The sequence below is a fragment of the Cornus florida genome, unplaced genomic scaffold, assembly GCF_030987335.1.
Source record: "Cornus florida cultivar Cherokee Brave unplaced genomic scaffold, ASM3098733v1 CherokeeBrave_3.0.0_Hap2_Chr11, whole genome shotgun sequence".
Lineage (NCBI taxonomy): Eukaryota > Viridiplantae > Streptophyta > Magnoliopsida > Cornales > Cornaceae > Cornus > Cornus florida.
Genome location: NW_026775581.1, coordinates 131,448,797 through 131,458,534, shown reverse-complemented (window position 1 = coordinate 131,458,534; position 9,738 = coordinate 131,448,797). Strand labels below are relative to the sequence as shown.

Genomic DNA, 9,738 nt, shown 5'->3' with positions numbered 1-9,738 from the left:
TTAAGCTTTTAAATTATTTTTAATTTTTAATACGTATGACAATCCTTCAAAAAAAAAAAAAAACAAATTAGTTAAATGAAAATATTGATCATGAAACCAAAATTTGCCTAAACCTGTTAGTCATGAGTATGCATCCTTGAAATATAATTGATCATTTTAATTTTTTATAATTAAACACAAAAATATATTATGGAACATCGACATGCATGGTAAAAATAATTGATATATATACATATATATATTTCTTTTTCTGCCACTAATGAAAAATAATTTATATTTTATAGAATAAATATTTAATTTTGTATATTATACTTGGGGCAGGCCTTTTTTATTTTGTAGCCCAGAAGAAACCAACCAAAAAAATAAAAAAAGCCCAAAAATAAAGGCCCAAACAACCAATTTTGTAGAATCGGTAGAATCGTGTAGAATAATACGATTCTACCTCCGATTCTACGATTCTACCCCCGATTCTACTAATTGAGCGATTTTGCTACAATTTGACTCAATTTTGAGTTCTGAGTTATAGAATCGTGCGATTCTACAACTCAGAATCGCGATTTGATAACTATGGTTAAGGCATTGTTTGGTTGACACAAACAGTATCTTAACAGTTACAATTTTTATAAAAAGAAGTTTAAAAATAATTAAAATTAAAAATTTAATTTCTTATTCCCACAGTATTTTATAATCCTTATTTTCTTATTCTAATTCATTATTGTTAATTTTAAAAAATCATTCTAATTAATGTTTTTTTTTTAACAGCGAAAATTCGTAGAGCCAAATGAAATGCATGTTTCTTTGAATTAGAATTTGAGTGAGGGTGGAAAAAAGTTAGCAGTGCAAGAAAGAGCTCATAATAAATAATAAACTGATAAAATCGTACCGTTAGCTGCCATGTGATTCTTTAGCAAGTTGTAAAAAATTATGTGATTCGTAGGTTCTGCTTATATCTATATTAATTTTTCGAACTTTCATGGTCTGAAATTTATATCACATGAATTGCGTTGAGGGTAGTGTGAAAATTACAAAAACATTCCTCAAATATTTGATCTTGGTTTCTACTTTTTAGTTGGTACTTACACATACGTAATTACTGAGGTTAGAACTTTTGGCTTCCCTTTAAGAAGTTAGCACCACCTAATAAGTTAAGTTTTTTTTTTTTTTTTTATTGGACTTTGAAGCGCTAGACACACTCATTTTTAATCATCTCCATAAATAATAGTGAAGCCTCCCTTAACCTCCTATTCTTAACCAAGAAGTGAAACAACACATTATAAGTTTGAGAATCCGAGAAAGCACCATAACTGACCATCTCATCCAACAACTTTTCAGCAGCATCAGGCTCCTGAGGATAACAATGTAAAGCAAGCATTGAATTATACATTTCAGTATTGGGTCGAAAATCATTCTTCCCCACCATCGAACCCCAAAGCAACCCAGCAAACCTTGCATCACCTTTCTTCACACAGTTCTCAAGAGCAATCTTAAAGAATTTTATCCTCGGATAACACCTCCTGTCAGTCATTGTTTGGAAGAACTTCATAGCTTCACTCATACCACCATTGGGATCCTTAAGCGAAGTAATCATAAACGAATCATAAGAAGGCACATTCAAAGGGTTCCAACCGATCTCAACCACCATTTCTTGAAAGGTTTTTCTAGCACCATCTACATTCCCTTCGTTCTCCCACCCCTCTAACAAAATTGCATGAGTCTGCGTCCGGAAAAATCTTATACTTGGCAACACTCATAAATTCCATTGCTTTTGATGTCTTCCCATTCCTACAAATCGCGCTAAGTAGAGAATTCAATGCCACAATGTCTGGTGGACAACCATATTGACCCATAACCTCAAATGTCATGATAGCTTCCTGAACACGATCGGCACTCACATAACTACCGAAAACAGATGCAAATGTAGCCAAAGAAAGCAAACCTTCCTTCCTCATCGACTTAATGGCATCCCACATAGGGTCGAACAAACCATTCTTGCCCAACAAATCAACAACCAAGTTCCAAGCATAGGGACTATGCTGGTCATTAAGTTGAAATCCGGACCACTTGAAAAACTTCACGGCGGGGCCAGGGAACCCGTAGGACAGTGTCAGGACCTCTTCAACATCTTCTTGATAAACCCTACTGCCAGTATTTTCAAGAACCTCCTCGATGCCCAAAGAATGAGTGTTGGATATGATTTCACAGAGTAATTTAACTTTGGGTGGCAAATTGGGTGTGTCTAGATATGAAGCGAAGATTGGACGCTTACCCTTTTGTTGTTGTTGTTGCTGTTGCTGCTGATTGTGAGCTGAATGTGTTTTTGGAGGGTTTGAGGTTGATGAAGGCCGGGGCTTCTTGATGTGGTCGTTCCTTAACGATGACGGTGGAGAATCTAAGAAGTTAGAAAGCTTATTATTCTTGCCCATGATTTATTTCTTGATGAAACGCAGAAAAGCTCTAAAAAAAGAAAGAGCCTTGTTCGGAGAATTTTTAGTGAAGGATCAGAAACCCTAGATTTGGATGGAGAGGGCACAGAATTCTTATCGGTTGTCCCCACTCCAGTAGTTCGGCTCTTGGGCGGTGGGTTGGGCATAGCCCAATTCAATCCAAACTTTTTTAATTCGGGTCCAACTTATTTTTTATTCAATATGGGTGTAGATTATAGAAATAGGATTAATTTGAGATAGCTTCGGCTTTAGTTTAACATACGTGTAAAGATTCTTTAAACTAAATGTATTTGAATAAGAAATTATGAAAATAAATTAAGAAATTAATAGCATACGTGTAAAGATTCTTTAAACTAAATGTATTTGAATAAGAAATTATGAAAATAAATTAAGAAATTAATTCACTAAATTATTAATATACACTAAAACAAATTTCGGTTCTTGCCACGAATTTTTTTGCCACGCGTAAAATTTTGTGGCAAAAAGTATCTTTTGGCCACAAAATTAACTTGTTGTAGCTAATATAGGAGTGTTTACCACGGAGTAAATTTTTCGTGGCAAATATTAGTTCTTGCCACGAATATTAAGAACGACTTAAAAATTTGTGGTAAAATGTCAATTTTGCCACGACGAATTAGGAACGACATACAAAGTTGTGGCAAAATGCTATTTGTGTCACGAATTTTTATTCGTGACAATTGTATGTTTCTTTTGCCACGTATATACTTTCATGACAAATCACTTTACAATTTGCCATGATGTTATTCTCGTGACAAATATAATTTTTTGGCACGGAGTTTTTTTTCTCATGGCTAAAAGATGGATCATACCATGAATTATTAGTTGTGGCTATGATATACTCTATTGCCACGTAACTATTTTCATGCCAAATCTATTAGTTATTCACAACGACGCTTTATTCGTGGCAAATAGTATCTTTTACCACGAATTTTCAATCATTGTGGCGAAATGCCATATTTGTAACAAATTTGTTTTCGTGGCAATTAGGAACTATTTTGCAACGAATTTTCAATCATTGTAGCGAAATGTCATTTTTGCAACGAATTTTTTTTCGTGGCAATTAGGATATCTTTGTTGATCGACTATTATTATTTACTTATTTATTTAGTTTTTGTAATTCCTTAAATAAGGGGCCTAGAACACCGAATCTCTAAGTAAATTAATTAATTATTAATAAAACTCCAAAATGGCATTTCCTTTAAATTTGACCTTTTTTAAATACCACTCCTTATCATACAGAAAAGATTAAAAAAAAAAAAACGTACCAAACATTCTTATGTATAATTTAAATTAATCATTATATATATATATATATATATATATATATATATAAATCCATAATGCAATATTTTTAAGTAATTAAAAATTTAAGATATAATAAAAAATATAGATCATATATCAAATTTTGAATAAATTTACAACTACAAAATTTTACTTTATTTAGTAAGGGTATAGATAAAATATTTAGTGATTCAGGAATTTAATAAAATAAAAGATCTTAAAAGTATGTTGGATTTTGTTGACACAAAGCCTTTAACCAAAGACAATCTAGTGGTTTTGATGATTACAAACCATTAATGGTGTTTGTGGATTAATGTTTAATTATATACATTGAGTATTATAAATGATTCATCTTCAAAAAATGACATCAATAAAGCAATAAAGATCACATCAATGAAAAAGAATGGATACAAAGAGACATGAAGTTGCAAGGAACCAAATACAAGTCCATCCAAAGATAACTTGGATTACAATTAATGAGCAAACAAGCAACTCAAAGAAATTGGAAGAAAGTAAGAATACCTTAAAGCTTAAACAATCATTTATGGACAAAGCTTGAAGAAAGGGGTAGATAATATGGTGAGTGTTTATGATTCAATGTCAAAGTATTTATGAATCTATTTGAACCTCATCTCTATAGACCATGCATATCATATCCTCATTCACATGCATAGACACATGAAGTCAGTGCTAAAAGAATGAGTTACTTCAAGCTTGTATAAGCTTTGAAAAAACTCAATACTTTAGCTAGAAATGCTAAGACCATGCACATCAATCATATGTTTTATTTTGGTCTCTAGAAAGTCGAGTCCAAGGTATTGAACTTACTTTTTCATCCACAAAGCATTTGTTACCATGATTTGGTAAATGACTTTACGATTCGGGCATTTCTCATGAAAAACTGTTTCTTAGTTTTTTGGCTGAGTATGGAAAATATGATTTTTTGAAATAAAGATATTTTCAAAATAATTTTTTCCGGTAATTACTCCTTACACTTTAAATAGCCTAAACTGATTTTACGAGATTTTTTCATCAATTCTACATAGGTATACACGGAGGATCAAGTTTTACCAAAACTTACGGGAATTCCAATTTGTAATAAAACTGAATTTTTACATTTTGATTTAGTGGGATTTTAATTTTCTTGTATTTTTTATTGAATCCAAATAAGGGGTACTTTCTTATTTACTTAAATGTTTTCAATGAAAATAAGGTATACAGAAGTAACAACTCATGCTGTCTATCAGATGACTAAAACAGAAAATTTATTTATTTTTCATCTGACCGATCATATTAGTCATACTATCGATAGGATGCTAATTAAAACCAATGAACTCGCATCTTTTGTAGTTTATCAATTGACCGACCAGTTCACCAATGTGATTGATCAGATGTGTCCAAGTGGCCGATCAAATGGATGAAATTTTAGAAAGCGTGATGAAACAGGATCTGATCCTACCGATCACTTCCATAATCTAACCGATCAGATGCTCCATGAAAAAAAAGAAAAAAAGAAAAAAGAAGAAGTCTATTAGTATTAATTAATGTGTATAATACACACACACACTTATTCATCAAGTACTAAATCAATAAATAATTAAACTTAATTAACAACTAATAATACTTCCCTAAATATAATTCACATATAGTGTACATATATTTATGCACAAAAAATAAATAATTAACTTATTATATGAACTATTCAATTATATATTAATTGATCACCTTGAATCGGTATTGAGATTGAGATAGACTTTTAGTGAATTTAATTTCATACCACTAAGCTGGATACAATAATTAATATTAAATATTAAAATATTATAATTACTATTACAACACTATACTATTACATATAAGTGAAGTCATACTTTAATTGATCTTAGTTTGGTCACATGATCAAATTTTTTATTATCATTGATTCCAGAGTATAATAAAAAATTGATTGAATTATCCATTATGATTGAATTAATGAGAATTGGCTTAGAAAGAAGTAATTAGCTTTTTTTTTTTTTTTTTTTTAAAAAAAAGAATAATTCTAAGAGACTTGACACTAGTATAGTTGACCTAAAAAAAAAAAAAAAGGTGTTCAAATTTGAGTGGTATGTTATCAACTTTGTTTTGAGTAAAAATTGTCACATGACAATTAATGGAGTAATTGTATATTTTAAAAAAATACAAGAAGATAATTTTCAAATGATAATTATTTATTTATTAGAGCAATGGGATGTAGAAAGTGTTTTATTTAAGTACAATATTTATTTTCACCCAAAAAAATGGATTTGCCAGGCTCAATTATTTTGGATTGCTGCCCAAAGATATTTTATCTCCCTCTCTCAATTCAAACACAGAATGGTCTGGAAAGTCTTTGTTAATGTGCTGCAATGGGTAAAGGGACGCAGACGAAGAATAGAAAGATGGTCAAATAGTCACCCATTTGATCGGTATTTCTTTACTTTTTCCAACCCAAGCCCTAACACTCTCTCACCTTATTCAAGGTAGATACTGAGAATCTAAGTGAAAGGAGTGTCCATTTCTCCACAAATAATCACAAAAATGCCGAATTTCCATGTCCTTACATTCGAATCCATCTTTTCCTCTTTCGATCGGTGTAGATTTCACTCCATTGGGTAACAAATTCGAATCCACAGCTTGTTATACTATTCTATAGTTTCGATTGGTTTTGTTCAAATTTTGGTTGCGATTGGTGACATGAAGATCGAAGAGTTAGATGATGATGTAAAATACGATCAAGATCGTGTTGGTGGAGGAGGACAAATTGTTCGGGTCGATGCAAAGAGAGCGTTAGTCGGAGCGGGGGCTCGGATCCTATTATACCCGACCCTGCTGTACAATGTGTTCCGCAACAAGATTCAAGTCGAGCTTAGATGGTGGGACGAAGTTGAGCAGGTTTTCTTTCTGATTTTTCATATATATATATATATATATGTATAGCATAGGCATTTCCATATTTATGCATTTGTTCATTTCTTATTGCAGATTTTATAAAATTTATATGCTTTAGATTGTACACCTTTCTGAATAGCTTGTTGCGATCTGATTGGTTTCTGAAATATGTAGGAATAGAAAATTTCAATTCGGATGCTTTGCCGTTTTGAAGGGATTGTGTTTTAGATGTTTCCTTGGTCGTTCCTAATTTTTCTTCTGGCATTGAGAAAATTGTAGGAACATAGAAGAAAATACTAAATAGATTGTTGACTATTTTGGATAGATTGTTTGATTTTTGAATTGTTCTTGACTTCCAGTTTGGATGTTGGGAAAATGTAATAAAAGGGAAGAAAATGGGATATTTGTTCATACGGTTGTTTTGATTAGAGAAACGAATTGAATTGGTAGGTTAGAGAAAATGGGATATTTGTTCATACGGTTCTAATTGAGGCATGTGCAAAGCTTCCATTTACATTGGGAAAAGCAATTAACAAGTAGGTATCTTATAAATTATTCCATAATTCATTTTTTTCTTCTTCAACTGGTTAGAGAAAGTCTCCTCTGAGCTCAATCAAATATATTTTGCAGCTGCAACCTTCCTTTCTAACTCTTCTTTGGATACAACAACATCATGCAGAAAGATAACACACACTCTCTCTGTCCTCCTCCTTTCCGATCATCTGAGAAAGGTCTCTAATTAAACACTTAAATATTTATGTTTAATTAGATGGGTATGGAAAAGTTAACATTCTTGCACACATCCTTGCTGCAACCTCAATGGAATTCATCTCCGCCGGCGCTGCTATTCATTTTTACCGGAAAAAGTCTAAATTCTCGAAAGAAAACTATATTATTCCGCGATTTGAGAGCACAGGCTCTTCTCATGAGGAAAACATGAAACTTTTTCTCATTATGTTGGTCAGTATATATATCTGCTTTACCACACACACACACACACACACACACACACACATATATATAGATATTAACCACTTGGTAACTGTTAAATGGTATATATATATATAATTCTCAAAATCTTAATTTTGTTTTATAAAATATTTAATTATTTGTTATATATATATATATACTTTGTGCAGTTAGGCAAATAGGGTTTAAAGATGCAAGTGAGTGTCCCCAATTATGCAAGTTAGCTAATGAATATTTGAGGAAAACCAAAGACTGCGAAGAAAAAATGTATGAGTATTTTGCTAAGGAGAAAAATGCTTAGTCACTGTATGTCAAGTTGGTGGAGGAATTCCAAACCTGTATTCTCAGATATTTTGCATTTCGTTGGAGCAAAGCTTCTGATATGATCACCCAGGTGTGTATATATATATATACACACACACTTTGAATTTAATCCCAACTAATTAATTAATTATATTAATTTGTTGATAATTTATTTATTAATTTAATTGTCTACTTTCTTGGGTTGAAATTAATTGCAGGTTTTGAGTGTTGATTATAAGAAGAAAATTGTTTTGATTTACATAAATGAATTGAATTGGGAGGTCTAATGGGTTTTCTCATGTTGTTCAGCTTTTGTGAGGGTTAATTACTAGGCATATTAGGTTGGGTTAAGAACTTTGGAGGAGGGGTTTCAAGCATGTGCATTTCTTCTTTGTTAATGATTTTGTCTTAATTTCTCCATTGTCCTCTTGAAGTTTGTTTTTTTTTTTTTCTTCTTTTCATGTGTTTGATATAGACACTTCTTTCTTAGAAGAGTGTCCTTTTTCATGTGTTTAATAGCCTTTTTTTTGCCTTAATTAATTTCAACTCCTATACAAAGTGTAGATTATTTGCAGTTGACCAAAAAATGGGTCATATTTCTTGTTCAGTTTGAGGCTTTGAGAATGACTTTACCCCATCTTTATGTTTGTTTCTCATGAAAAGAAGTCTTATTTATGTTCCCCCAATTTTCTTCTACTTCCTTCATTTTTTTATTTTTTTTATTTTTGCGTTAATGTTCTGTTTGGCTAATTATTTCTAATAATTTGTCATTTAGAGACATGCGGGAAGCTTGTTAGAAGACTTTACACAAAGGTAGATTAGCACGCTAGCAGTGAGTGGAAACTTTTTGGTTGCTGGAGGCTTAAGCTTTCAAGGAGAACTTACTTGTAAGGTGAGTTGATATATGTGCCATTGTCTATCTCTTTTTATTTTTGTTTCTTTGAGGGTGAGGTGGGAGAAGAAAAGTAGGAGAAGATTTGTGAGATGCAGCAATTCAAGGTCATTAGTTGATCTTAGTAGGCAAAAACCTCCATGGAAATATCAAGACAAAAAAATAAAGAAATATAGGAAGAATTAGTATCTACTTAAGTATTTGATTTTATTAATTTGGTTCTCTCAAATTCTACCAACTTTTTTTCATTTCTCTTTTAAAAAAGTATTCAGAATCCTAGATGAATTTTGTAGTAGCATAACTTTTTTGTAGATTCATTTTTTTTTTTTTTTTTGACATAGGCACTAATTGTATTTATTCATTGTTTGTTTTGCAGATTTTTGGATGGGCTCATGTTATAAGACTTCAAGCTCTTTTTGTTTAAAATAGTTTAAATAGTGTATGTCTAAGTCTTTGAACCATTTGTTTAGGAATCTGTATCTCATTTTTGTCTAGGATCTTGAAACATTTTATTTAAGATACTGGCTTGTTTTGATCCAAATTATTGGAGTTGAAATTGTTTTAGATGCTAAGACTCATTTTTTTACGCGATGGGCTTTATTATGTGTGTTGTAAACAATACATTTTTTGGTTGGTGTAACTTATACAATATCAAGTATTTATTTGTTTGCATAATCGTGTTGATGTGATAAATTTTTTTTTTTTTTTTTTTTATAGTGTTTCTTTTGTTTATATATAATGTTAATAATTTATAGGTTTGTCACAAATTCTTATCGTGTCACGATAAATATGTGGCTTATTTTTGGTATTTGCCATAATATATATTTCTGGCTATTAAATTAAATTTTATTTTATTAATAATAGAATAGTCACGGATAAACTCCGTGGCCTATTTTGAATAGTTACCACGACATGTTGTGGCGA

General features: G+C 31.2%; 1 long non-coding RNA gene and 1 pseudogene across 1 annotated transcript; one reads left to right on the top strand and one right to left on the bottom strand.

Moving 5' to 3' along the window:
- Positions 1-1,176: 1,176 nt before the first annotated feature.
- LOC132284828 (pentatricopeptide repeat-containing protein At1g77360, mitochondrial-like) lies at positions 1,177-2,563 on the bottom strand (annotated as a pseudogene).
- A 3,463-nt stretch (positions 2,564-6,026) lies between these two features.
- LOC132285261 (uncharacterized) lies at positions 6,027-9,489 on the top strand. Its single transcript, XR_009472482.1, has 3 exons — positions 6,027-6,653; positions 8,698-8,814; positions 9,191-9,489. It is a non-coding gene; the product is annotated as an uncharacterized LOC132285261 (long non-coding RNA).
- The last annotated feature ends 249 nt before the right edge of the window (positions 9,490-9,738 follow it).